Raw genomic sequence first — 26,653 nt, forward strand, 5'->3', positions numbered from 1 at the left:
ACAAAAAACAGCTTAAAAACTGTTCAATGTGATTAGCCATCAGGAAATTAAAGTTAAGATTCCATCTTACCCAGTCAGAATGGCTGTCATGAAGGAAACAAATGACAACAAATTCTTGTGAGAATGTAGGGGGAAAGGAAGACTTATTCATTATTGGTAAGAATGTAAAGTGCTGCAGCCACTGTGGATATTAATGTAGCGGTTTCTAGAAGAAATAAAATAAAAACCAAATATAGAACTCTCATAAATCAAGTTATACTACTCTTTGGACATATACCAAAATGATTCTATATTCTATTACCGAAATACTTGCATACCTGTATTTATTGCTCTAATCACAATAGCAAGTAAATGGGATTGGCCTTGATGTCCATAAAGTGATGATGGTATTTTTTTTCAGTCATAAAGAAAAGATAAATTTTCAGGAAAGTTAATGGAACTGAAAAATACTACATTAAATAAGGCATCCCAGGGCAAGCAGGAGACGTGCTGCATGTTTTTCCTCATATTCAATTCCCAGTTTGTAATTTTGACATGTGTATATGTGGAAGTGACTACGCATGAGGCTGACAAACTCTAATGACACTTGGTAGAGGGAAAGAAAGAGGCTCTAAAGGACAGTAAAACTTATAAAAATAAAAGTGTTATAAAAGTAAATGGAACAATACTTAAAGGGTTAAGGGTGAATCACGGAGAGCCAAGGAGATTGTGGAGAGAAGGAGATGCAGACAAGGATCATTCAAAACTAAGAATATATGAGAAACCTCAAATGAATTCTGACAATGGGAAAGTTAACTATGAAGTAAAATTAGGAAAGAAGTTATAATTTATTAAATGAAAATCCCAGCATCAGGGACAGTCTACCTTCCTATGAGTTATTGGTAAGAGTCTTTAGAGCCTCCCAAACAATATAAGCATTTGCCACCTACATTGATTGCCCACCAAAACTAGACAATAAAATCCTATTTTTGAAGATAATGCACACTTTGGTTGCAGGACATGGAGAAATCAAGTTGAAATTTAAATACATGTTTCCTCCCTATGGGATAGGACATGTAGTATTGGTAGGTGCTAGGCAGGCTCCTGGGAGAAAATTGCCATCAAAAATGTTGACATACTAATCAGCTGTTCAATAAGTTCCCACAGGTGTAATATTGGCGAATCAGTAATGGGAATAACCAAATTCTTATCAGATTTGAATATACTCTGCAGGTGTGAATCCACATCGGTACTCTAATCCTGGTAAAAGCCCATGGCTGAGAATAACAGAGACCGTATTGGGGAAGCTACTGATAAATGAACATGATATGCCTATCAAATTAACTTTGTAATACTACATTTATACTTATAGATGTTAATGCTGCTGTCACCTTTGGCTAGAGAAGCTTCCTTTTATTGTGGATAATGGTAACTGTAGAGAGTCATAATTCGTCAAACTGCTGAATACAAGATTCTTAAATGCTCATGAGTAAAGGAAAGATCTGTATCTCTCCTCTTAATCTCAGGGAACATCATGGAATAGGAGATGGAAAGAACATCAGAACTAAAGATAGTAGTGAAGTGAGGTGGAATATTGTCTTAGGAACATGACATTCCTACAGCATTTTTGATCTCACAGTGGTTATTTACTGATACAAAAACTGTGCCAGAGGGCCTTTCAAAATCATTCCACAGGTGACAACTCATTCAATATACATTACTGCCAACTCACAAATAACCAGGACAATCGCATCCCTTATACTTTATGGGATGTTTATAATGCTCCATAATTTTTAAATAATTAACTTTGGCTGAGTCTTTTCAGGCTCTGTGGGCACACATAATGACACAGGTTTGGTTCCAAGCTCTGTATAATGGACACAGAGACAATCTGATAATTAAAGTACTACAGGGAAAACAGTGATGTACTCTTTTCATCCATGTGGTCTCAAGAGAGCTTGTCTCAGAGGCAGGCAGTATTATTATCCATATTCTCCTGTTAATAATTTATTGAAAACAAGTTTCTGGTATGGAGCAAACAATGACTACACATTTCTTTAAGAAATGGATCAAGGAAGAGGGTAGAAAGGTGGCCCAACAGTTATGAAGACTAGCCATGCTTCCAGAATCCCAGCACCCACGTGGTGACTCTTAACTGTCATTCCAGTTTCAGGAGATTCAGTGACTCCTTCTGTCTTCCATGGGGCCTGAATGCATATTTGCATCAAAACACATATACACATAAATAACAATAATATATAAAAATAAAATAAAAAGTCTATCTTGCATAAAAAAGAAGAAATAAATGAAAGTTGGGATGGTGGTGCATGTCCTTAATACCAGCAGCCAGTGAGCAGAATCAAGTGAATCTCTGAGTCTCTGAGTTCAAGGTTAGCCTGATTTATGTAGAGTTCCAGGACAGACAAAGTCTCAAAGAAAGAAAACAAGGGAAGGAGGGAGGGAGGGAGGGAGGGAGGGAGGGGGAAGAGGGGAGAGAGAGAAACAAACAAACAAATAGAGATGTTGAGATGACTTAGTTGGTAGAGACACACACTTCCCACAAGCCAGATGACCTATGCTCAGTCCTCAGAAATGTGGTAGGAGAGAACCAAGTCCTGCAAGTTTTCCTCTGACCTCTGCACAAATGCAATGGTGCACACACACACACACACACACACACACACACACAGACACACAAGATAGATAGATAGATAGATAGATAGATAGATAGATAGATAGATAGATAGATAGATAGATAGATAGATAAAAATTAAGTGGCATGTTTTCAACATTAGGGAAAAGTAAATGGATATAAATAAATTTTCTTAAGAGCAAAGTGTTGGATTTATTTTCAACCCGAGGATTGTTTGCTTCAATGCAGTGGTGGTTGATCTGAACTGCCAGCTTTTTTTTTTTATTCAATGCAGTTTATTCAGGAACCTTGAACAATCATCTGACCCTGGGGAAAGCCAGCCCACAGCTTGAATAGCCTCTGGGTAGCCAACCCCAGCATGCCACGTGGGCAATGCAGATAGGGCCACATACATGGAAGCAAGCCAGATCCTCAGCCTTAGCCAAATATGGAGTTGTTCGTGACAGAGAGCACTCACCATCGGGAAGGTGGAAGGCAGAAACCAGCTCCATCTTTAAGGCATAGCATTCCGCAGCTCTCTACAGTTCCCCCTTTTTGTTTTAGACACATCAGGCAAGAGAAGAGGTCTGATCTCTGATATTAGAAATAAATTGGGACTTTGTACTGATGTTCATTTAGGTGTCATCCACCCAAAGAGCATCAGACCCGTCTGATACCTTTTTCTCAGAGGCGGGACCTGGGGCATCAACCCGCATGCAATCAGACATGCTCTTCTCTGGGTCCAAAGCGGCTGACCCTGAGTGCAGTGCTTAGCCTCGCATCCTGAGCATAATATTTTAGCTTTTTATGGTATCCAACCATGCTTGGGGAGAATGTCCTGCTTCAATGGCTGTAAAGGCCTGAATGATCATGGCTGCATTACGCTGTTGTGAGACTCTAATCTTGCATATATACCACAGAATTGCCAGCTTTTTAACCTAGTAGACAAACTTAAGGATGAGCCTTTGATGACATTTCTGAGATATTTAACTAGGGATAGGAGACTCATCTTAATTGAGGGTGGCTGGGGTCTTAAACTGAATAAAAATGGAAAAAGGGAAATGTAAACTGGGCACCAACCTTCATATCCCTCTGCTTCCTGACTGTAGAAACAATGAGACCAGCCACCTCACAAACTTGCTAACCTGTCGGGAATCACTCTAGCTGCCTCAATTTCACCACCATTATAACTTGTAATTTCCATCTATAATTCAAAACAAAAAACAAATAACCTAGTAATAATAACAACAATAATAATAATAACGCGTTCTTTCCTTAAGTAGCTCCTAGTCCCTTATCAGATATTTGGTCCCATCAATGAGAAAAGTAACTAATGTTACTGTAACTGTAATTTTACTAAACTGTAATGTTCAGTAACTGACATTGAAGGACTTAACCTTGTGGTTCAAAGACCTTTTAAAAATGGTTTCATAGGCCCTCTGTGGTAGGTTCCTAGGTTGTTTCCTGTTTTCTTCTTCTTCTGATGTCCTTCCTCTTTGCCTTTCCAGATGGGGATTGGACATTTTAGTTAGGGTCCTCTCTCTTGCTTAGTTTCTTTAGATGCACAGGTTTTAGTGGGTTTGTCCTATGTTGTATGTCTATATGAGTGAGTATATACCATGTGTGTCTTTTTGCTTCTGGGACAACTCACTCAGGATGATCCTTTCCAGATCCCACCATTTACCTGCAAATTTCATGATTTCCTTATTTTTCATTGCTGAATAATATTCCATTGTGTAGATGTACCATAATTTCTGCATCCATTCTTCAGTTGAGGGGCATCTGGGTTGTTTCCAGCTTCTGGCTGTTACAAATAAAGCTGCTACAAACATGGTTGAGCAAATGTCCTTTTTGTGTACTTGAGCCTCTTTTGGATATATGCCCAGGAGTGGTATGGCTGGATCTTGAGGAAGCACTATTCCTAGTTGTCTGAGAAAGCGTCAGATTGATTTCCAGAGTGGTTGTACAAGTTTACATTCCCACCAGCAGTGAAGAAGGGTTCCCCTTTCTCCACAACCTCTCCAGCATGTGTTGTCACTTGAGTTTTTGATCTTGGCCATTCTAATGGGTGTAAGGTGAAATCTCAGGGTTGTTTTGATTTGCATTTCCCTAGTGGCTAGTGAGGTTGAGGATTTCTTTAAGTGCTTCTCTGCCATTCAGTATTCCTCTACAGAGAATTCTCTGTTTAGCTCTGTTCCCCATTTTTTAAGTGGATTACTTGGTTTGCTGCTTTTCAGCTTCTTTAGTTCTTTATATATAGTGGATATGAGTCCTCTGTCAGATAAAGGGTTGGTGAATATTCTTTCCCAATCTGTAGGTGGTCGCTTTGTTATGATGATGGTGTCCTTTGCTTTGCAGAAGCTTTTCAGTTTCATGAGGTCCCATTTATTGGTTGTTGCTCTTAGAGCCTGTGCTGTTGGTGTTCTGTTCAGGAAGTTGTCTCCTGTACCAATGAGTTCTAGGGTATTTCCCACTTTTTTTTCAAGCCGATTTAATGTGTCTGGTTTTATGTTGAGGTCTTTGATCCACTTAGACTTCAGTTTTGTGCAGGGTGATAAGTATGGATCTATTTTCATTTTTCTACATGTAGACCTCCAGTTTGACCAGCACCATTTGTTGAAGATGCTATCTTTTTTCCATTGTATGGTTTTCCTCTGAAAGCCTCTGCCCTACAGACTATCAAAGCAGATATTGAGCCTGATGGGCAACTGTTGGGCAGAGAGAATGGAATTTTATGTAAGAACTGGGAAATACAGGGTGTCCACAAGGAGAGCAACAGAACAAGAAAATTTGAACACAGGGAACTTCCCAGAGACTCATACTCCAACCAAGGACTATTCATAGAGATAACCCAGAACCCCTGCACAGATGTAGCCCAGGGCAGTACAGAGTCCAATTGGGTTACATAGTAATGTGAAGAGGGACTGCCTCTGACATAATCTGATTGGCCTGCTCTTTGATCACCTCCCCCTGGGGGGGAGCAGCCTTACCAGGCCATAGTAGAGGACAATGCAGCCACTTTTGATGTGAACTGATAGACTAAGATCAGAAAGGAGAGGAGAACCTCCCCTATCAGTGGATGTGGGGAGTGGCATGCATGCAGAGGGAGGAGGGAGGGTGGGATTGGGAGGGGAGGAGGAAGAGGCTTATGGGGGGATGCAGAATGAATAAAGTGTAATTGATGAAAAATTTTTAAAAAAGGGAAAAAAATTAAAAATAAATAAATAAAACAGAAAAAAATGGTTTCATGATTTGAAAGAGGGCTATGGAGGAATTTGGAGCTGAATGTTACAGAAACCTTCAAATGCTATAAGTAGGGGGGTATGTTTTTGTTTTGTTTTTTTTTTTTTTGTTGTTGTTGTTGTTGTTGTTTTCTGAGACATGGTTTTATGTAGCCTAGGCTGGTCCTGAATGCACAAGATAATTATACTGAACTTCTGATTCATTTGCTCCTTCCCCCTGAGTACTGGAATGACAGGCATGAAGAGGCAGGCATGATTTATGTGGTAATAGGGATAAAACTTGTGACTTGATTTGTGTATGCCAGGCAAGCACTCAACAGCTGACGTACATCCCCAGCCAGCCCCGTAAGCAGAGCGTAATGAAATATTCTAGTGGGAACATGGAAGAACAGAATGATGTTAAAAAGGCTGTAGTAAGGACCATGGCCAGAATGTTTGAGATGGAAACAAGGAAGAACTTTATTGGAAACAAGCTAAAAATGAGAACATCTGTGTTTTGTTGTGGCAAAAATCCATACAGTTTTGCAAAGCTTCACTGTTTATCACAGAGCCTCATTCTTCTCTGAGAAGTGCAAATTGTTTTTCCTCTTCATCTTTTTCTTTCAGATACTTAGTAAAAGCCTTCCTATGCTTTTCCTGACTTTCTGGGCACGGTTTCTGTGAATTGCCTCCCCACGTTCTTCTACCATTCGGCTGATGGCTGACCCCTTTTGCAAATGACATTTTCTCTTTTTCATCTCCATCTCACTCTTCCAGGCACTTGCAAAGATTTAGAACTTGTCTACCCTTTTGCTTTTCTCTTACACTCTAATAAAATTACCCTTGACCTCTCTTCTGAGTCTGTTAATATAATTTTTTTTTTTGCTAGCAAGATTAAAGACCCAAAAAGAAAACCTCAACTTCCCCTATAATATTAAATAGAAGAACCTTTGGTAAACTTGTTTCTTATTACTTAAGATAAGTGAAATTCTCTTTATGTCATGATGAGGAGGCAGTTTCTATATTCTTGCTGCCAGCTCCAAGGGAAGCCCTGAAATGAAAATTATACCTTAGTGTGTTTTTTTACTGGGTTTTGAGGCAGACCCTTGCTACCCCATATCTAGGCCACAGGGGATTCTGAAAAGCCACTCTTTTTAAGAATAGAGGGAATAGTGAGAGAAGTCTCATCAACAGGTTTCTAAGCCCTCCCATTGGGTAAGGCATAGGATGTCCTCAGAAGTTCATCCTATTGCCCCTTGTTTACTGGATGGTCTGCTTTTCTGGCACTTGAGAAGCAACAGGAAGGTGGGCTCCAAGCCTTGCAACTCAAAAGAAGTCCTGCCATGTGAAATCCGTGATTATTTTCACCATGTGGTGTTGTGTCCTAGTGGGTTTCTGCACTGTGTAAGTATAAACAGTATTGTCAGAATGCTGGCTATCTCATTAAGAATGTACTGTTCTGGTCTAAGACCTAATGGAAAGGACACTTTAACCCAGAACTGAGGATTATCCATGCTATGAACTATGGAGCTTAGAACTGTGGCCAAGATGGGTGATTAATTGCTCACTATCTACTTCTCTTGATAGGAAGTGTTTCAAGTTCAGGTCTGCCTCAGTTCATAACCCTTTCTGTTTAGTGGAAATAAGAATTTCTGAAAGAGTGAAATATGGAAAACTAAGTAGCTCCACAGTAAATTTAGTCCTAGATGTTTTAATATAAAGGTTTTAACTTTTATTAAAATTTTATTAGAAATACAAGTTGAAGAGTTTGTGGATACAGTGAAATAGTAAAGTGCTTGCCTAGAAATACAATCAGGTGTCCCTTATTTGAAATACCAATGACCAGAAGCATTTCCAGTTTGGGACTGTTTTTTTGTTTTGTTTTGTTTTGTTTTGTTTTTTCTATTTTGCTAATATTGTGTCTATACAATGAGATATCTTGGTAAAGGAACGTAGGCCTACACATGAAATGTGTTCCTAGTAAACATGGCCTGAAGTTGATGTTTTTACATTTTTAATGTACCTATCTTTAGACTAGAGGCAGTTATATGAAGTCAAGTGTGAGTTTTGCCACTTGTGGGGTTTCATGGGTGCTCAGAAAGTAAGTTTTTGACTTTTGTAGCATATTTGGAATGTCAGAATATCCAACGAGGGAATATTCCATTTGCCTAAGTGCTCAGTTTCTCAGCAAACATACAGCATGCCACAGCCACATATAGGGTTTCATGGTCAAAGATTTTATAAGGCAGTATTGAAAAGTGTTGACACTGCAGACTTCATAGAAAATGAACATTTCTATCCCACAAATCGCAGATGTTCCTCCCTGGTTAGGTTTTTCCCTCTATTGGCAATTGCCTAGGTTTTTCTCTCTTTGTCAGTTTTCTAGCAATTATGATGATAACACTTATGATTATTTTTCTAAAAGAATAGCTGATCCTAAATCCTCGCCAGAAGTCATTTTTGTAGAGGCAGTCTAGCTTCTGAATTGTATCCTTTCCATCAGGAACTGCATATTCCATGAAAGACACCCCCTCAAGGACATAAACCTTGAAAGACAAATTTCTTTTCAGAAAGTCTCCAAACGAATCTCCCTGCTCTCAAAAAATAGATAGTAGAGTTACATTTAGGATATAAGGAGTCAACCTTAATCATGTTAGGTGTCCTTGATGTCCACAGAACCGGGGGAAGTCAAGTTATTTGCTCTTAGTATCAGTGATACTGAAGCAGAGCCATGCAAAGCCAAGTCAAAGAGACTTTTGATGGGTGATTAACCTGATGGCTGTCTAGACTTCCTCTTCAATCATCTTAGGGGAGTCAGACATCATGTGACTGTGGTTTTTGCCTCCTGGATCTATTCTCAAGCTATCCTGTTATTCATCCTGTGCCCAATGTGGGTCTCAGACCTCTGTTCACCCAGCCTGAGCAATGGGACAATACTGTGTATTGGATAATAATACATTTAATTATTATTATTATCCATGATTAGATAATAATACATAGAAGTATAAATATCTTAATCATCTTAGTGTCATCTCAATAAAGACAATGAGATGAATAAGTTAATACCTTTTAAATTAAAATGTAAGAAACCTTTTAAAACATTATATTGTACTTAAACTTTTTGTTGTCTTTTGTTATGCTGATTTTTATTTCTTTTGTAACATAAATTAATTTAAATGTGCTGAAAATATAAAGGTTATTTAATTTCACTGTAACAGTTGTTGAAAAGCTACATACAGCACACAGGTATCCAGAAACACTAAAACTTTTAAAGTTGCAAAAAAGACTCAGTTATCTTATTTCGTAGCATACGTTACTGTTCATAACAGGGCCCATAACTACAATAAGAAAGCACCCTAAAAAGGAATGAGAACTCCACTCTTCCTCAGTATCTTACATTAATCTGTTAGATGCTATACAGCACATTTGGAATTCAGAATTAAACTGAGACCTTGTCACAGAAGTCTGGGGTAAATGAGGACAGCATAGAAACCTGCTGGCTGTATCCATTGCACTTTGTCCAGCATCTAAGGCTTAACATCTTATTTATGTTCTCTAGACTATTCTAACTATGCTTTGGTCTGAGTGACTTCAATTATTTGTGAAAGTCTCCTTTGAAAGATTATATGGTTTGGGCTTGTTTTTTTTCCCCCTTAAGTATTAACATATGAAAGACTGATTTCCAACATGAATTTTAAGCGGTTGCCAATTTTAAGAGGTGAGGGATTTGAAAGTGGTTGGGTCCCTGGGGGAATCTTCTCTTTAAGGAGACTTAATTTTGTGTTGCAAGGACTCTAGTTACTCCTTTGAACAGAGAAGATAGAACTTTTTGTAGCTTCTGGCTTGTCTTACACTGTGATCTCTTCTAGCCACTTGCTTCTGCCAGTGTGGTGCTGGTCACCACAGGGTTTTCATTTTAGACCAAAACAATAGGGGCCATGTTGGATTCTCTGCCTACAATCCTGTGAGCGAAATGAACACATCTCCTTCACAAACTCTCAGCTTGCCATTATTTGCTATAGCAGTTGAATAATGCAAAATTCAGTAAGTCAGCCCCATCATGATCTGAGTATGCAGATCTCCTTCAATGTTTCCTTCTCTGTGAGTACCTTCCATGGTTTACTAGTGTTTCTTAACACACTGTGAGCTCCTGTAAGCATTGAAAAAAGGATGCTTTCTAGTGTTTCTATGCAGAGAGTATTTCAGTTTCCTTATGTCTACTGATATAAGGAAAGGGGGTGCAGCAGTTTATGAGTTTACTTCATAGGAAAATAAAATGCTATCAGAAATAATGCATCCACATAATTTCCTTCACTGTCAAAAGTGGGTGAGCCACCATAATAAAAGATATGATTTTACTCTCCTTTCCTTACTCCCCTTCATTCTTTCTTTTTAAAATTTTATGTTATTTTAGATTTTCTGTAACCTGTGGGACTTATTATTTATGAATTAGATATTTGTTTAATTATTCAAATAGACATACACATAGAATGGCTTGCTGCACCATAATTTTAAAAATTACTTTTATAAGATAAGATATAATTACGTAATTTTTCCTTTTCCTTTCTAACCTCCAATCCACTCTCTCTGATCTCAGGCCTTCTCCCTTTTTTATGTTTTCTAAATTAAAAAAAAAATTGAAAAATTTATGTGTATGGGTGTTTTATATGAATGTTTGTGTGCTGTGTGCATGTCTGGTGCCCTAGAAATAGTGTTACAGGTGGTTATGAACCTGCATGTAGGTTCTAGGAACTGAAGCTAGGTCCTTTAGAAGAACATCCAGTACTCTTAACTGCTGAGCCATCTCTCTAGCCCTCCCTTCTTCCTTTTGGATTCTCTCTCCTAGCTTTACTTTCTTCAGCTTTTCTCAAAAGGGTTCTTTCTCTACTCTATGTGTCCTGAGCTAAAGTGATCCTCTTGTCTCAGAATCCTTAATAATTTATACTTCAGGCATGCTCTATAACACTTAATAAAAGTCTCTCTCTTCTTCTTCTTCTTCTTCTTCTTCTTCTTCTTCTTCTTCTTCTTCTTCTTCTTCTTCTTCTTCTTCTTCTTCTTCTTCTTCTTCCCACTCTCCCAGCCCAGCTTCTTTCCCCTCCTGTCACTTTTTTGGTTGTTTGCTGAGGCATGCACATCAAAATATCTTTTTCTTAATATGCAAAGAGAGGCAAGATTTTTGGTAGCTCAAAATGAAGACACAAAACAAACAAGCAAGTCCCAGAACCAAAACAAACAAAAACCCCAACTGGATATAGGACCTGATAACATTGAATTACTGAAAGACTGGCTATTTTAATACAAATAGAAACTGACAGGTCTTTTTTATCTTTTTGACATTGGTCTTCCAGCTTATAATTGTTTTATGCCAAAAACTCTAAGAAAGCCAATATCACCCATCACTTTATATTTATCCAGAGTTATAGGATAGCATCCAATAATGTAAGGTTGCTGACATAATATCCTGGAAGGTGATAAGCTACTGCTGGTACCACCCCATATAACCTGACCTGTGGGGACTGAATTTAATTCCTCACATCCCACAGTTACACATTCATATTACACAAAACAGCTAATAAAAGAAACTCTTGGTGTAGATGTGGGGATGTAGTGGAAAAGATGGAAATTCTCATTTTCTTACCCATGTTCCTATGATAAACTGGAGTTTTGCTTCAAAGACTAAAGGTCACAAATGGACTATTCCATAAAACCACAAGGATTAGATGGAAAAAAATTGCATACGCTACCAGTATGTTTACAGCAAACACCAGAGACACAAAATAGAGAACACAGAAAATGTTAGAACTGAAGAGTTGCAACTTCAGTGTCCCATACACAACATCTGATAGAAGAAAAAGTCAACTTGACAGTGCTTTTCTGAAACCTACTTATAGCAAATAACACACAAGTATTGAATTGAAATTATAATACTGTTCAAATATATTACTTACCACTCCCTTGAGGTGACTCACCAGGGGCATAGTGCATGTACCTAATGAGCTCACACTTGTCTATGTGACATAGCTTTTCCTATAGGAAGGAAAATCCAAACTAAAAGTTTCTAAAAATCAATAAAAATGTCTCATTAATGTTTATTGATATATTAGCTGTGTTTCGTCCTAGGCCTCCTAATAAGCTTGTGAAATTATCTTTATTTTACCTCAAAGCAAAAGTTTTAAGAGCTGAGCAAATCTTTTTTTTTTTTAGTTTTCTTTTTCTACTTTTTATTTTTATTTCATTAATTAAACTTTATTCACTTTGTGTCCCCCCTGTAGCTCCTTCCATCCTCCCCTCCCAATCTCCCTCCATCTCCTTTCTTCACCCATGCCCCTCCCCCAGTCCACTGATAGGGGAGATCTTCCTCTCCTTCCATCTGATCCTAGCCTATCAGGTCTCATCAGGAGTGTCTGGATTGTCTTCCTCTATGGCCTGGTAAGGCTGCTCCCCCCTCAGGGACAGGTGATCATAAAACACAAATATTGTGGAGAATAGACATAGCCAGCTATGAAGACATACACACATAGAAATGCATATTTATTATGGATATAAATTTATATTTATTTTATATAATAGGATATATAAACACCAAGCTATACAGCTATAACATATATGCAGAGAGCCTAGGTTAGACCATGCGGACTCCCTGATTATCAGTTCAGTCTCAGTGAGCCCCTATGAGTTGAGGTTTGTTGGTTTTATAGTTTTTTTCTTTGTGGGGTTCTTGACCCTACTAACTTCTACAATCCTCCCACTTTCTCTTCTACAGGATTCCTCAGTCTCCACCTAATATTTGCTGTGGGACTAGCTAATCAATGACTGATTCAGTTTGAGACCCATGTCACCCCTGAAACTACCTCGAGGATGGAAAACCAGGTGCCAAATGGCCCAGAGACCTAAGAGAGAACCAAATACAACTGGCAAAAAGAAAGTCAATGAAATGATGTTTAATTATATTCTGCTATACTCATAGATTGGTGGCTATCCCAATTGTCTTCAGAGAAGTATCATCAAGCAAATGATGGAAATAGATAGTTAGATATTATAAATTCTGTACAAGCATTCTACCACTAGCCACAACTAATTTGCATTACTTTATTTTATTAAAAAATATTTCATATAGGACATCACTTTATAGTCCAGCTATATTCTTCTTCTGTTTCTTGTGTTTTGGTGTCAGACATAAAAAATGTTTTGCCTAAGTCTAAATTGAAAAGGAGTTTATATAAAGTTTGGCTCTAAAACCATTACCACCCATCCCATATCAAGAAAGGGGCAAGCAAAACATAACCACAACCAATGTAAAAACCCAGATATAAGATGCTTAGGGTATGCTTAAATTCTAAATTAAAAAGGAGTTTATATAAAGTTTATTTAGAACATATGTCTTTTCTATTGCTCAGAGCAACCAGCTTATGTCTAAACTGGAGGCTTTCTTTCAGAAGACAGGTAACAGCCGGATCTAAAACAGCAGGTGCCCAAAAGCCCAGAGAGAATATTTAGCTCTATTTCAACATGGTAATGATTATATAATGATATGTTCGATAATGATGGTAACATATATTGCTGATCCCACTACACGTGAATAGCTCTGAGACATGGATGTCTATGCATAGCCAATAATTCTTGTTGGTTACAGAATCACATGACATGTACATGCCATCTTTTCATATAGCATAAATGAAGACTTCCACTGATAAGGTGTACAAGAAAAGTTTTGTGTTCCTCATCTGTCATTTTTAAAATTTTGTATCTTTAGAATTGGTAATTGAAGATTTATGATCTTTTGGAGGAGTTGTATAGCTTTGTTTCTCATGTTTCTGTGCTGTTATTTGCATATATGTTGATGTCTCTTCTGGTGTTATTTTGGAGTCTTTTTAGTGAGCAGTACACATTTGGGGCCTTAATATATGGTAGCACTGAGAGGAGAATGTGAGTAATATCAAACCACTAGATTGGAGCCATCAGTCTCTGCTATGGTTAACCTCCTTCTTATCGAAAAGGGCAGAGCCACCAACCATGAAGCCCTTTACCATGTATCTAAGTTTTTGGTTGCCTCAGCTTGAGTCCATCCCACCTCTGTCCATTCCTGCTTTCCTGTGGCCATTTCCCAAATAGAGGCTATAGGTTGAATCTAGGATCCATAACTTGGGATTGTTTTTATGTTGTCAGTTCTTTTAGGCATCGGCTCCCTCTCAGATTGTCACATGACCACATGGCCACAGGCCTCCAGATATGGGGGGGGGGGGCATGCCAAAATGTATCTACTCTCTACTGATAGCCCATACCAGAGAATTCACTGTCTCATTAAATCCTCAAATGAATTTATGGATTTTGAGAATGATAAGTTTATCCTCTACACAATTATGTCACTCTTTTTTTAACTGCGCTTCTGGTTTACCTCATGAATGGGGATATTGTTTTTGCTTCCTCCACTTAAGAATCATGTGGTGAGATTCTCCATTTGGACATGCTCCCTCCATTTGCTGGATTTTCCTTTTGTTTCTTTTTCCATTTCAGGTGACCTATGTCACCCTTGCCTTCTGGTTTCCACTTTTTCTTTCTGCAATAGCAACTGCTTTTTGTTATCCCAACATAGACCATTACATATGGAGTCAGCTCAAAGTCTGCCTATAACCCCTCTCTCAGATTTTATTAAACAATGTATTATTAAACATAGTCACAATAGACCTCTTATATCCTACATCCCCTAAGCCTTGACACAGTCCTCTAGTAACTACCAATCTACCCATTCTTCCATGAGATCTGCTGTGTTAGATTCCACATTTCAGTTAAAACATGAAGCATTTGTGTCTTAGTTAGGATTTTCTATTGCTGTGAAAAGACACTATAACCATGGCAACTCTTATAAAGAAAACATTTAATTGAAGCTGACTTACAGTTTCAAATGTTTTGTCCATTATCATCACAGCAAAAAGCATGATGACATGTAAGCAGACACGGTGCTAGAGGATCTGAGGGTTCTACATCTTGATTCATAAGCAGCAGAAGGAGACTATGAGCCACAATGGGCATAGCTTGAACATTTGATACCTCAAAGCCCCCCCCCCCCCCACAGTGACATATGTCTTTCAAAAAAGCTACACACCCACTCCAACAAGGCAATACAGTCTAATAGTGCCACTTCTTACGGCCAAGCATCCACATTCATGAGTTTATAGGGGCCATTCCTATTATAACCACCACAGTTTGTTTTTGTATGCACAGGACTTAGCTAACTTAACAACAAGAACAACAACAAAAAATCATTCAATTTCTTCCTCATTTTTAGAGTGTCAGAATCCCCTTTTATAAAACTTAACAGTACTCTTACCCTGTCATTCATCACCCAAGGAGACCACCAGGCTCTGCCTGAACTTGCCCTCACTGAAGAAAGCAAAAGCAATAATGTTGTTAAACATGCTTATTTTCTGTATTTTGCAAACACTCACTTTCATTGGCTTTATGTTCACAATCTCAGAAATCATTATTTTATAAAAACTGATGACTTGCAGCCTCTGATTAGGATCTAAAATATTATTTTTTTCTTCTGTTGTATTCAGAGATAGAATCTCTTTGAGTTGGAATTCCTTTTCTTTGGAATATAGACTGTCTATGTTTAGCAAGATTTTTATTAAAGCTCACAAAAAGAAAATTGAAAGTGAGATTTGTAGCAGACTGTTTGTAGACAAAGATTTCCTGCCTCTCAGAAAGTGAGACTTCAGAAAGACAGCCTCTCTCTCTTTCTCTCTCTCTCTCTCTCTCTCTCTCTCTCTCTCTCTCTCTCTCTCTCTCTCTTCTGGCATTGTTGTGCCTGGACTTAAAGCCTGGAAGTTGTTATGAAGATAAGAATACTGAACACAGTGTTCCCTGCAGTAGAAATACTTAAAGTCCACAAATTAGACTTCTACCCTGGACTGTACCTTCTCTGTACCTCCAGCATGCATTGACTCTGGTCTTGCTGTACCTCAGAGATTAGTCAGAATAAAAATATATTATATTATGACTTCAACTGTACAGAAATTGTACATAAGCTACTTGTTAACCATTAACAATTTCAATGTTCCCAGTTGTGTGGCTACTGTATAATGAAATTGAATGATACATAACCAGCTACCTGAAAGCCACAGTACAAAACTGCATTTTCTAAAATTGTCCATAGCCCTATCTTTCATGTTTCATGCTGTTATGCAAGGTGTAACCTCCCACACTAAGAGATGCTCTTTAATTACCTACTTGAATCTGAAAGGTTTTATGACTCAACTCCTAATCAATAGAGTATGGTGGAAGTGACTCAACCTGAGTTCTGTGTATTGGTCATAGAAAGTGATGTGACATCCACCTTGTTTACCAAAAGTGTTCCTCATAGCCTGAGTCATCAAGTGTGCAGCCTACCAGAGGGATCATGAATCTCCAAATGCCAGACCTCTCAATATTGCCTGCAGGGATGTTAGTGAATGCCCCTTCAATGTATCCAACCCTCAGACATTCAGGCTTTTCCAACTGAGGCCACAGAAGGAATGAGAAACAAATCATATCTTCTGTGTCCTTGCTGAATTCCTTACTTTGAAATTCCATGCTTCGAGTAGAGGTTTGCTATTTTTATGTACTAAGTTTATGATGGTTTGTTATTCAGATAAGAGAGTGAACATAAATATATCCAAATCATGTATTTCTGGTTAAATTACAGTGATGGATTTCTTTTGGTTTATTTTTAGCATGCACATTACACTACACCACACACACACACACACACACACACACACACACACACAGTGCATGTTATGTTAGTTACTTTTCTGTTGCTATAATAAAATACCATGACCCAAGGCAACTTAAATTCATTTAAGCTTCTGGTTCTGGTGGGCTGGATGTCCACAATGGCAGAGAATACATGGGGGCAGGTGCAGGGAGTTGAGAGATCACCCCTCTGCTGCACACATAGGAAGCAGACACAGTAAACGGGAAGTGAGGCAAGGTTGTAAACTTTGAGGTCGTCCCCCAGTAGCATAACTCCTCCAAAAGGCTTTCCATCCTGGAAGTTCTATAACATAGCCAAACAGCGCCACCAGCTGGGCAAACACGTGTTCCAATACAGAAGTTTATAGGAACTGTTCTTATTCAGTTCACATCTATATAACAGATATGTCTATTTTTTCCCCCACTGTGAAGAAGAGCTTTTGGACTTTAAATCCATAGAACTCAGAAACCAGACAATTATCAGAAATAATGGTAACCAAAGGGTGTTAAATTTACCCTGAATAAAATAATTTCTAGAGCCTTTGTTAACACCGTAAAAGCAGACACAACTACCTTTTCAAATGCCTTAATGCCAAATTTATCTTACAACCAAGCTTTCCCTCAAAGAAAGTGTGCTTCCATCTGTCTAGAGCAGTGATTCTCAGCCTTCCTTATGCTGTGATCCTTTAATACAGTTCTTCATATTGTGGTGAGCTCCACCCATAAAATTATTTTTGTTGTTACTTTATAACTATAATTTTTGCTGCTGTTATGGGTATTAATGTTTACACTTTTTGGAGACAAAAAGCTGACAGAGGGGGCTAGACACACAGGTTGAGAACTACTCATCTAGAGAATGATCCATGGTGGATCGTTTTGGTTTTGAATGAGTAAGTTTATTAAGCATGTAGCAAGCAAAAGTCAAAGAACAAATAGCAAGTAGCAGATAGCATTATCTATTTGGGTGACAATATCCAATAGAGTTCCAGACTAAGAGTCCCAGGTGGACAGAGTACTTTTTCTTGCATGAGGCATCTAACTTAAAGAGCAAATAGAAAGCAGCAGACAGACAGCAAATCATCAAATCAAGTGTTCACAACTCTCAGGAATGACTGGGGAAGTGGTAATGAAATAGCCTTTCTGGAGTTACTGACAGAGAAGTTTTTATAACAGAACATTCTCTCCATAGATTTGACAGTAAACATGGATAGTTCCTCATAAACCCACCTCTGCCCCTAGAGCCTCAGATGGAGAGATGAATGTGAAGTGAAAGTTGACTGTTGCCCATAGTGGCTGAGCGTCCACTGTTTTTTCATGCTAATCCTGCCAGGCACCTCTGGGCTCATGTTTGTTATACAGAGCTAACATATGGCATGGTGAAGTACGGGGTCCATCTCTGTGATTTCAGAGTTCAAAGAGTAAGACACAAGCATTGACATGGACTGACAGGATGGGAAACAAGCTAAAAGCTTTCTGTTTTCTTAGTGGGATGGGAAATGAGCTTTGTGCCTGATCCCATTGCTGGGAAACAAGGCACAGTCATTAGGCTTGGGCAATGATTCAGGAGTCCTACTTAGCTTTGCTCTCCACTTTCTGCTCTCTATGTTTGTATACTTCTGCTTTGTCATAGTCCTACTACTCTAAAATTCTTGTTAATTTACAGCCAGCATTTTTCCCTTGTGGGTATAGATTCAACTTCCCAGGTAATAAGACATTTACTAGTGCAAGAGAGTCCAAAGATAGAACACCCATCCATTTGCACTTTTTGCCTAAATGATGATTTAAAAAAAAAAACCCAAACCAAACTAAACAAAAGAAAGTCATTTAAAGAAGCAATCCTCTCTTCTTCTAAGCCTAGCAATCTAATAGCTAAGGACTCTTTTTAAGAGCCTCTTAGCAAAAACACCACTGAGGTACAAGAAAACAAACAAACAAACAAACAAAAAAAAAACTAAGGTATTCTTTCCACAGAAACTTATATGACAATACTGTGAAATTTATACTCAGGAGAGAGACAATGGTAGTGATAGGTTCATGCACTGGCTGGAGAACGAGTAAGCTATAAAGAACTGGGGAATCAAATCCGTTTTTCAAGTTCTTCCGTAGCTATATTCAGACACACACAAGAATGCTTGATTTATGATGGTTAGATAGAGCTTCCAACCTCTCGTTTTTCGTCAAGGATTTAAAGAGGAAACAAACACCTTTCTTCCTCTATTTCTGACACCCTTGTAGGTGTTGCTCTGCTTAATACCATCAAAGAATATTCCCTTTTCTCCTCTAGTTGCCATGACTACCCTTTATAATGCATCCTCGAGAACTAGAGTAAATTTGATCCTGAAAATGCAACGGGTCTGATGCTCTTTGGGTGGATGACACCTAAATGAACATCTGTACAAAGTCCCAATTTATTTCTAATATCAGAGATCAGACCTCTACTCTTGCCTGATGCGTCTAAAACAAAAAGGGGGAACTGTAGAGAGCTGCGGAATGCTATGCCTTAAAGATGGAGCTGGTTTCCGCCTTCCACCTTCCCGATGGTGAGTGCTCTCTGTCATGAACAATTCCACATTTGGCTAAGGCTGAGGATCTGGCTTGCTTCCATGTATGTGGACCTATCTGCATTGCCCCCGTGGCACGCCTGGGTTGGCTACCCAGAGGCTATTTAAGCTGTGGGCTGGCTTTCCCCGGGGTCCGAGGATTGTTCAATGTTCCTGAATAAACTGCATTGAAAAAAAAATAATAATAAAAAAAAATAAAAATAAAAAAGCCATAAAAAAATTAAAAATATCCTTTAGAATGTTTTTCAAAAATTTTTTAGAAAGGTTTATTTTATGTGTAGGAGTGCTTTGACAGCATGCATGTACATGAACTATGAGTATGCCTACTGCCTGTAGAGTTTAGAAGAGGGTGTCAGATGCCCATGAATTGGAGTTATAGGTAGCTATAAATCACCACAGGGGTAATGGGAACTGGACCTTAGTCTTCTACGGAGCAATGAGTACCCCTGCCAGCACAGTTTCTGAGCTCCAGATCTAGCTGATGGAAGATGTGGGCTGGACACTGACACCAAGTGTTCTTCAGTGGTAATGACAGCAACAGATCTTTAGGTTCTGGATCCTCTGCCATCCTTCTGTGGTGTCCTTTCCTCATACTTTCTGGCTCCCAAGTACTCCTTCCCTGTCATGCAGCTTCCAAAGCCTGCTGTTTGGACAGATAGTACCATAATCTGGTGGTCTCAGGACCACTATAACTACACAGCCATGGGAGGGTTCCCAATCATTTTCACCTATGCCTCAACACTGTCTTCAGGTATCTATGGCACCTGAAATGTGCTAATGTAGTGCCCACCACTGTTCTTTTCCTTTGCAGATGTTAAGAAGGCTCTAGGTCTGTACCAGTATGAATGAGTGCTTATTAAATGATGTAGAGATCCTTCCACTGATTCTGTCAAAACAGTCTATCAACGCTGTCTATGCTGCTAAAAGACAGATACATCAAGAATGTGCTGTGCTGTGCACTGGGATATGGGATTATGCAAAATTATTAGTATGTCCAATGAACTCATAGTTACAGAGAGTCAATTATACAGAAATACAATACTCAAAATAATGTGACATGGGCAAGATCTGAGGGCTCATGGTACCAAGGGGGCACCTGAATGCACCAGTTTGAAAGAGTGAATGTGAGGAGTTAGGAAAAACTCCTGTATCTTTCTACAAGATGAATTCATTTTTGGTAATGCTTTGTTTCTACCACTAGTAGTTTTCCTTATAATTAAGTCCATTTTAATAAAAATGTGTTTCTTGTGATTTCAAAATTGATGTTCATAGGCTCATCAAGTGGCTCAGTGAATAAAGGAACCTACTGCCAAATATGGCAGCCTGAGTTTGATGCCCAAGACCTACATGGTGGAGAGAACAAATTCTTACAAGTTGTCTTCTGATCTGATTTTTTTCCCACTGTTTTTATTTCATTCTATAAAGTTAGGACATATTTGGCTGAGATTTCCAATATCTGCCTTTTAAATTATTTTTATCTATTTAAAAAAAACCTTTTTAATGATTCCCTGTGAGTTTCATATCATGCAACCCAGTCTCCTCATCCCCCAGATTGGCTCCTCTCTCCCACAACCTTCCCCTCAAAACAAAAACAACCAACCAAAACCCCACCGAAGCATAGAAAAACATCACATCATGGAAGCTGCAGCATGCCACCATGTGTCCCACAGCATATTTCTCTGTCCACACATCCTCACCTGCAAATGTTCATTGCAATAAATCATTGGTCTAGTTCAAGGTCTCTGGCTTCTGTGACATTGTCAGTATTGTATCCTCACAGGGATTCCTCCTGGTTATCCTGCTGTTGCCCTATGTTGTGGAGATCCTTTAGCTTTGGATCAGCAGAACTGTCCCTTTTAAATGTCCCAACTGTTCCAAGACAATATATATTTTGGGGTGGGCCAACTCAGACTCCTGGATCTGGGCGTGGGTGATAGCTGAAGTGGTTAGCATGCTTGCTTACTTCCCTTATCCACACCACCATTATGAGCTCTCCAGCACTGCTCCAACTAGGCCACACAAAGCCGCCATCGACAGGAGACAAGGTTAGCTCTTCTGCTCTCATGTCCCAGGCTCAGCTTACCTGCATCCACACCTCCAAAGCTAGTCCCCTGTGCTTCCCAGTCAAGGTCTGGGGCCCAGTCTCCCAAGCACTGCAACCTGGAAGAGGCTGGGTGTGCTCTCACACTCTCACACCCCTGGGACTGGCTCACTCAGACCTTTGCCATCAGGGCCAGCTGCAGGTGAAGTGCAGGGCCCACCCTCCGGAGTGTTACTGCCAGTGAGAGGACTGGTCTAGCTCTCCTATTCTCATGCCCTCAGGGCCAGCTTTGGAGATTACCATAGGTGATGTGGGGGAAGCAGTGATCGAGGGAGACATCACTTCCACATCCATACCAACTCACAATAGATGAGGGGAAGGGCCAGCTATCCTGAGTTATCACCCTCTGTGCTGGCTCACCCCTATTCCCTCAACCAGGGCCAACTCTACTGTGATACTCGGACTAGGTGCAGGGCCCATTCTCCTGCTGTCCTAAGTGCTCCAGCCAGTGAGGGGCAGTTCCAGTTCCACATAGACTCTGGAAATCCACTGGAACATCCCCATGCTTTCTAGTGGTAATATGAGCCACAGACTTCAACACTCAGATGTGGCCCTCAGCAGCAGCTTAGGCTGGAACCTTCCCATGGCCCCAGGTGGGGCAGGCCACTCACAACAGGCTATTTATTCCTCGTCACCATTGTCACTCCAGTTTCATCTCTTTTTGTAATGCTCAAGCTTTTCCACTTCTCTCTCTCCTATCTGTCCACCACATACTCACGTATTGTAGCGGTTCCCACTGTAGGTTAGCCATGCAGTTGGAGGACTACAAGGTGACATCCTTTATCAGGTGGGTGTCTATGACCCACCTTGCTGTGGGCCAGAGGGCAGGTCTGTGGCTGGCATGGCTGTCTACATGTCTCTGTCTGTCTTCTTTCTCCTGGGTTGCTCTAGGTGGTGGTAGGCCAAGCTCTGTGTGTCTACGGTCTGCCTGTGTCATGGGGCAGAGAGCAAGTCTGTGGGTGTCTTTCTCCTTCTGCACTGTGTGGTGTGGCAGAACTCATGTCTCTGTCTGTCCTCCTTCTCCTGCACTGTGCTGCCTAGATTTGATTTTTATGTGTCCTAGGCATGAAACAGCTTTGGCCATCAAGCTAAGCATCAAGAAAGGACTGCCATCTGCTCTGCTTCTGGCTGATATAAGAATAACACCAAAAATAAGGTGTTTCTTTGGCCATTGCCAGTAGGGGTGAGGCTTTTAAATTATATTGCTCCTTTACAATGCTAGCATTATTGTTTTGGTAGTGTTTAATTCCTCAGACTTATTAGTGTTCTTTGTTTCTTCTGTGTTAAATCTGTCGTTTTTTTCTGTCTTGTCTTTGTATGATTTACTTGAAAACTTTGTAACTTTTCATTTTGACTATGAGTGTTTCATTTTGTAAAATTTCTCAGTAGTTTACAGTATACATGAGTGACTTATCACAGTACACTGATGTACTCTTTTCATCACTCTTCATTATTCAATCTCTATTTCTTTTTCAATACTGGGTTTCAAAGCTACTGATCAGTCCTCAGCTGTGCTTTCATCTCAGTTCTACACTTATGCCCAAATTACAATGTTTCAAAATTTCATATTGATTTTTTTTCCGTTACTAAATTACTTTTTAAATAAATTTATTTTATTGCTGATATTTCATATTTTGTCTGGTTCTAGATTGCTTGTAATTGCTAAATGAAACATGTTTGTAATGGTCATGTTCAAATGTTTGTCAGATAATTACAAAATCTGATGTATATCATTCTTGACACAATTTGATTGTTTCATCTCGTTTGAGCTGTAATTTTCCTTCTCTTTGATGTATGCCAATATTTTAGTTATCATGTTAAGACTCTCTGCTGCTAGTGAATGTTTTAATTAAGCTGTCTGCCTTCTTTAAATTTTGTATGAAGAACTTGAACTCCAGTTTTAGAAAATATAATTTTCAGAACTTTTACTGTGTTGTTTAGTTTGGTTGATTTATTTTATCTGTTAAAAGAATTGTTTCTTTTATGTGCATGAGTATTTAGCCTGCATGTGTGTTTATGGACCATGTATGTGCCTGTTGCCCTCAGAGTTCAGATGAGGAATCAGATCTCCTGAAACTGGAGTTATAAATGGTTGTGAGCCACAGTGTCAGTTATGGAAACCAAACTCAGGAATCTTGCAAAAGCAACATGAGCACTTAACCACTGAACATCTTTCTAGTCCTGTCTGATTGGTTTATATGGTGGCAGTGGGGCTCCAAGTCTTCTGTGATGCAGATCCACTCCTCCTCTGTTGGGATATCATAATTATTTACAATAAGACTAGGCACATAATACCCTCATATTAAGGGCTGGATGATGCAACCCAGTAGAAAATAGGTTTCAAAAGCAGGCAAAAGAATCAGAGACAGCTCCTGTTCCCACTGTTAGTCCCACAAGAAAATAAAACTATACAACCACAACATATATGCAAAGGACCTAGGTCTGATCCATATAGGGTTGTGTTTTTCACCGCCATTTCAATGAGTCTCTATGAGTCCTGCATAGCTGATTCTATAGTCTGTGTTCTTGTAGTGTCCTTGACCTCTCTGACTCCTGCAATCACTCCTCGTCTGATTTTTGACTATTGAAGGTGACTTTGATTCTGTAACTAAACTAGCATTTGTCAGGTTTGTTAACATAGAATTTCTTCTTTGTCCATTTAAAAATATTTTCCTTGTGTTATCATACTTGAGGGAGTAAGTTATAACTTGTGGCCCAAGGCAGGTTCAGCTGATTAGAAGTGCCAAATTAAAAGTGGAAAACAGAAAATGGAGATTTATTTAAGGTGGTTACATTGGGAAGAGACACAAAAAGATGCTGATGACTATTAATATTTAATATTGACTTATCTTTTAGTTAAACAGCAGTTATTCCTAAACCAGTTGTATACTGAAATCATCACACAGAGACTAGGATTTATTTAATTTACCTAGAGCACAATGCTAGGCAATAATTATTCCATCCTAAACCTCCAAGACTGTATAGCCTCCTCCCATTCAGATTTCCCACATTAATCTTGCCTTTTAGTCATATCTTAGGTCCAGTTCATTCCTCCTGATGTTTCCTGGTCCTCTCCTCTCAGATGTCTCCTCCCACTCCTTCTTTCTTCTTCCCTCTGGACCAGGCTATCCTACCCTATTCTCTCCATTGCTCAGCATTGTGGCTTGTTGTTTTTTATTGGCAACACAGAGAACAAATGGTGGCATGTTTACACAAACTTGGGACAGGTGGTGCTTAGAATAAACATCACAATGCAATGTCTGGATTGAAACCAGATAGTGGGGTAGAGAAATTAGTATTTGAATGAACAAAGGTAAGTTGTATACATTCCACAAGAAAGAGATATTATAAACCCCCCAGGTCCATCTTCCAGGTCTGGAAGAAAAATTAAAATTTAAATAGAGGACCAATGATACACACATCTAATCAGTCTGGACCTTGCCCACCACTAACCCATCATTGTCTGAACTTCTCTCTCATCCTGTAAATTCATCTAACAAGCTTTTAAAAACTATGTCCAATCTCTTTCTGGGGGACAAGTTTCCCTTCAAGCTGGGGCCCTTTCCTTCTCCCAGAATGATACTATTGGAGAAATTCCCATTTGTTTGTGGTTCATTGTTTCAACAGTGTGATATACTGAAGACAAAAGTGTCTCTTTAGAATATCTTCATTGCTGCCCTGTCTGTTAGACTGAAGCCTTTAAGAAATGGATCATACATAACTACGATGGTAGGTAGTTACAAATTCATTCTTCAAGAAGGAATATGTGGCGAATAAAGTGTAATTAATAAAAGTTAAAGAAAAGAAGGAATATGTGTACGAATTATTTTTTAATTGGGGATGGGAAGAAGCAAACATGTACCTCAGCACATATATGGACACATTTCATAGGACACATTTCAAGAAATGGGTTTTTTCTTTCTACCCTGTTTCCATGGCAGGATCTCCTTTATTGTTTCTTTTGACAGGCTGTGGACTCCAGGCCGGTTGACCCATGACCCATGACTATTGTGTTTTTGCTTTCCTTTTTATGGCTGGAGAGTTGGGGTTGCAGATGCTCATTACCCCATTTTGCTTTTCACATGGGCTCTGGGGGTCAAACTCCGGTCATTAGGCTTCTGTGGTAAGCACTTTTATTTGCTGAACCACCTCTTTGCCCCAAATTCTTTGAAACTCTTCTGTACAGGATGGATCACTGCTTCTCTGTTTATGGTTTCATTCAACTGTATGATAAAGTCATGATACATATTTACTTATTGTAGGTTAAAATCTAATACGTCACCATTTCCCTTTTGCTTTATATTGCATGTATTTTAGTTTTTCAGACAAGACAGCCTTTCATACAGTCTTATTTCCTTTTATGACAAAATGTTAGTAGTAGCCATCAATCCCATTAGATGGGATTATCTTACTTGATACAGCCTTTTCTAGTACATCTCACCAAAAAGAACAAGTAACTAAATTTGTATACTAACCCATATACACACATTGTTACAAATTTTAATAAACATTAGCATGACTGTTTCTAACAAGCTTCAATTGTATTCAAGCACCTCTTTCTGGTACTATTCCATTATGATGTGGAAAATGTTTGCCTTTGTCTCCTTATTATCCATTCCTCACACCATAGCTAAGAATTCTGCCACTCCACATCTACTATCCATTTAATTCAGTTGTTTTTGTCTGTATCCTTACTGGGTCTAATGTTATTTAGATTCATGTTCCTCATCTTGTTGAGTAAAGACTTTGTATGTATTAGTAAAGATTCTGAGAGAGAGAGAATTTGAAACATTACACATTCTATTCCCATATCCTTGGTATCCTTAATAATGTCTTAAAACTTTGGTTTGTGCAGGGGTTCTAGGTTATCTCCATGAATAGTCCTTGGTTGGAGTATCAGTCTCTGGGAAGTTCCCTGTGTTCAAATTTTCTTGTTCTATTGCTCTCCTTGTGGAGACCCTGTCCTCTCCAGCTCTTACTATTTGTAGCCCATGACAGTTTAGTGTCCAAGTGGGTTACATAGTAATGGGAAGAGGGACTGCCTCTGACAGAATCTGATTGGCCTGTTCTTTGATCACCTCTCCCTGAGGGGGGAGCAACCTTACCAGGCCACAGAAGAGGACAATGCAGCCACTTTTAATGAGAACTGATAGACTAAGATCAGAAAGGAGAGGAGGACCTCTCCTATCAGTGGACTTGGGGAGTGGCATGCATGAAGAAAGGGGAGGGAGGAGGGAAGGGCTTATGGGGGATACAAAATGAATAAAGTGTAATTAATAAAAAATTAAAAAAAAAGAAAAAATCTTTGGTTTGAACTTTCTTTTTCATAGCTTTTGTGATTGTTGAATGAAAATATCCCCCATAGGCCATATGTTTGAATACAATACTTTCTACTTTGTAGAGCTATTTGGAAAGGGTTAAGCCT

At 39.1% G+C, this 26,653-nt stretch overlaps 1 pseudogene; it reads right to left on the reverse strand.

Moving 5' to 3' along the window:
• Positions 1-22,278: 22,278 nt before the first annotated feature.
• On the reverse strand, positions 22,279-22,411 carry LOC132650227 (small nucleolar RNA SNORA48; annotated as a pseudogene).
• Positions 22,412-26,653: the final 4,242 nt, after the last annotated feature.

Source organism: Meriones unguiculatus, chromosome X (genome assembly GCF_030254825.1).
Source record: "Meriones unguiculatus strain TT.TT164.6M chromosome X, Bangor_MerUng_6.1, whole genome shotgun sequence".
In the NCBI taxonomy this organism is placed as follows: Eukaryota; Metazoa; Chordata; class Mammalia; order Rodentia; family Muridae; genus Meriones; species Meriones unguiculatus.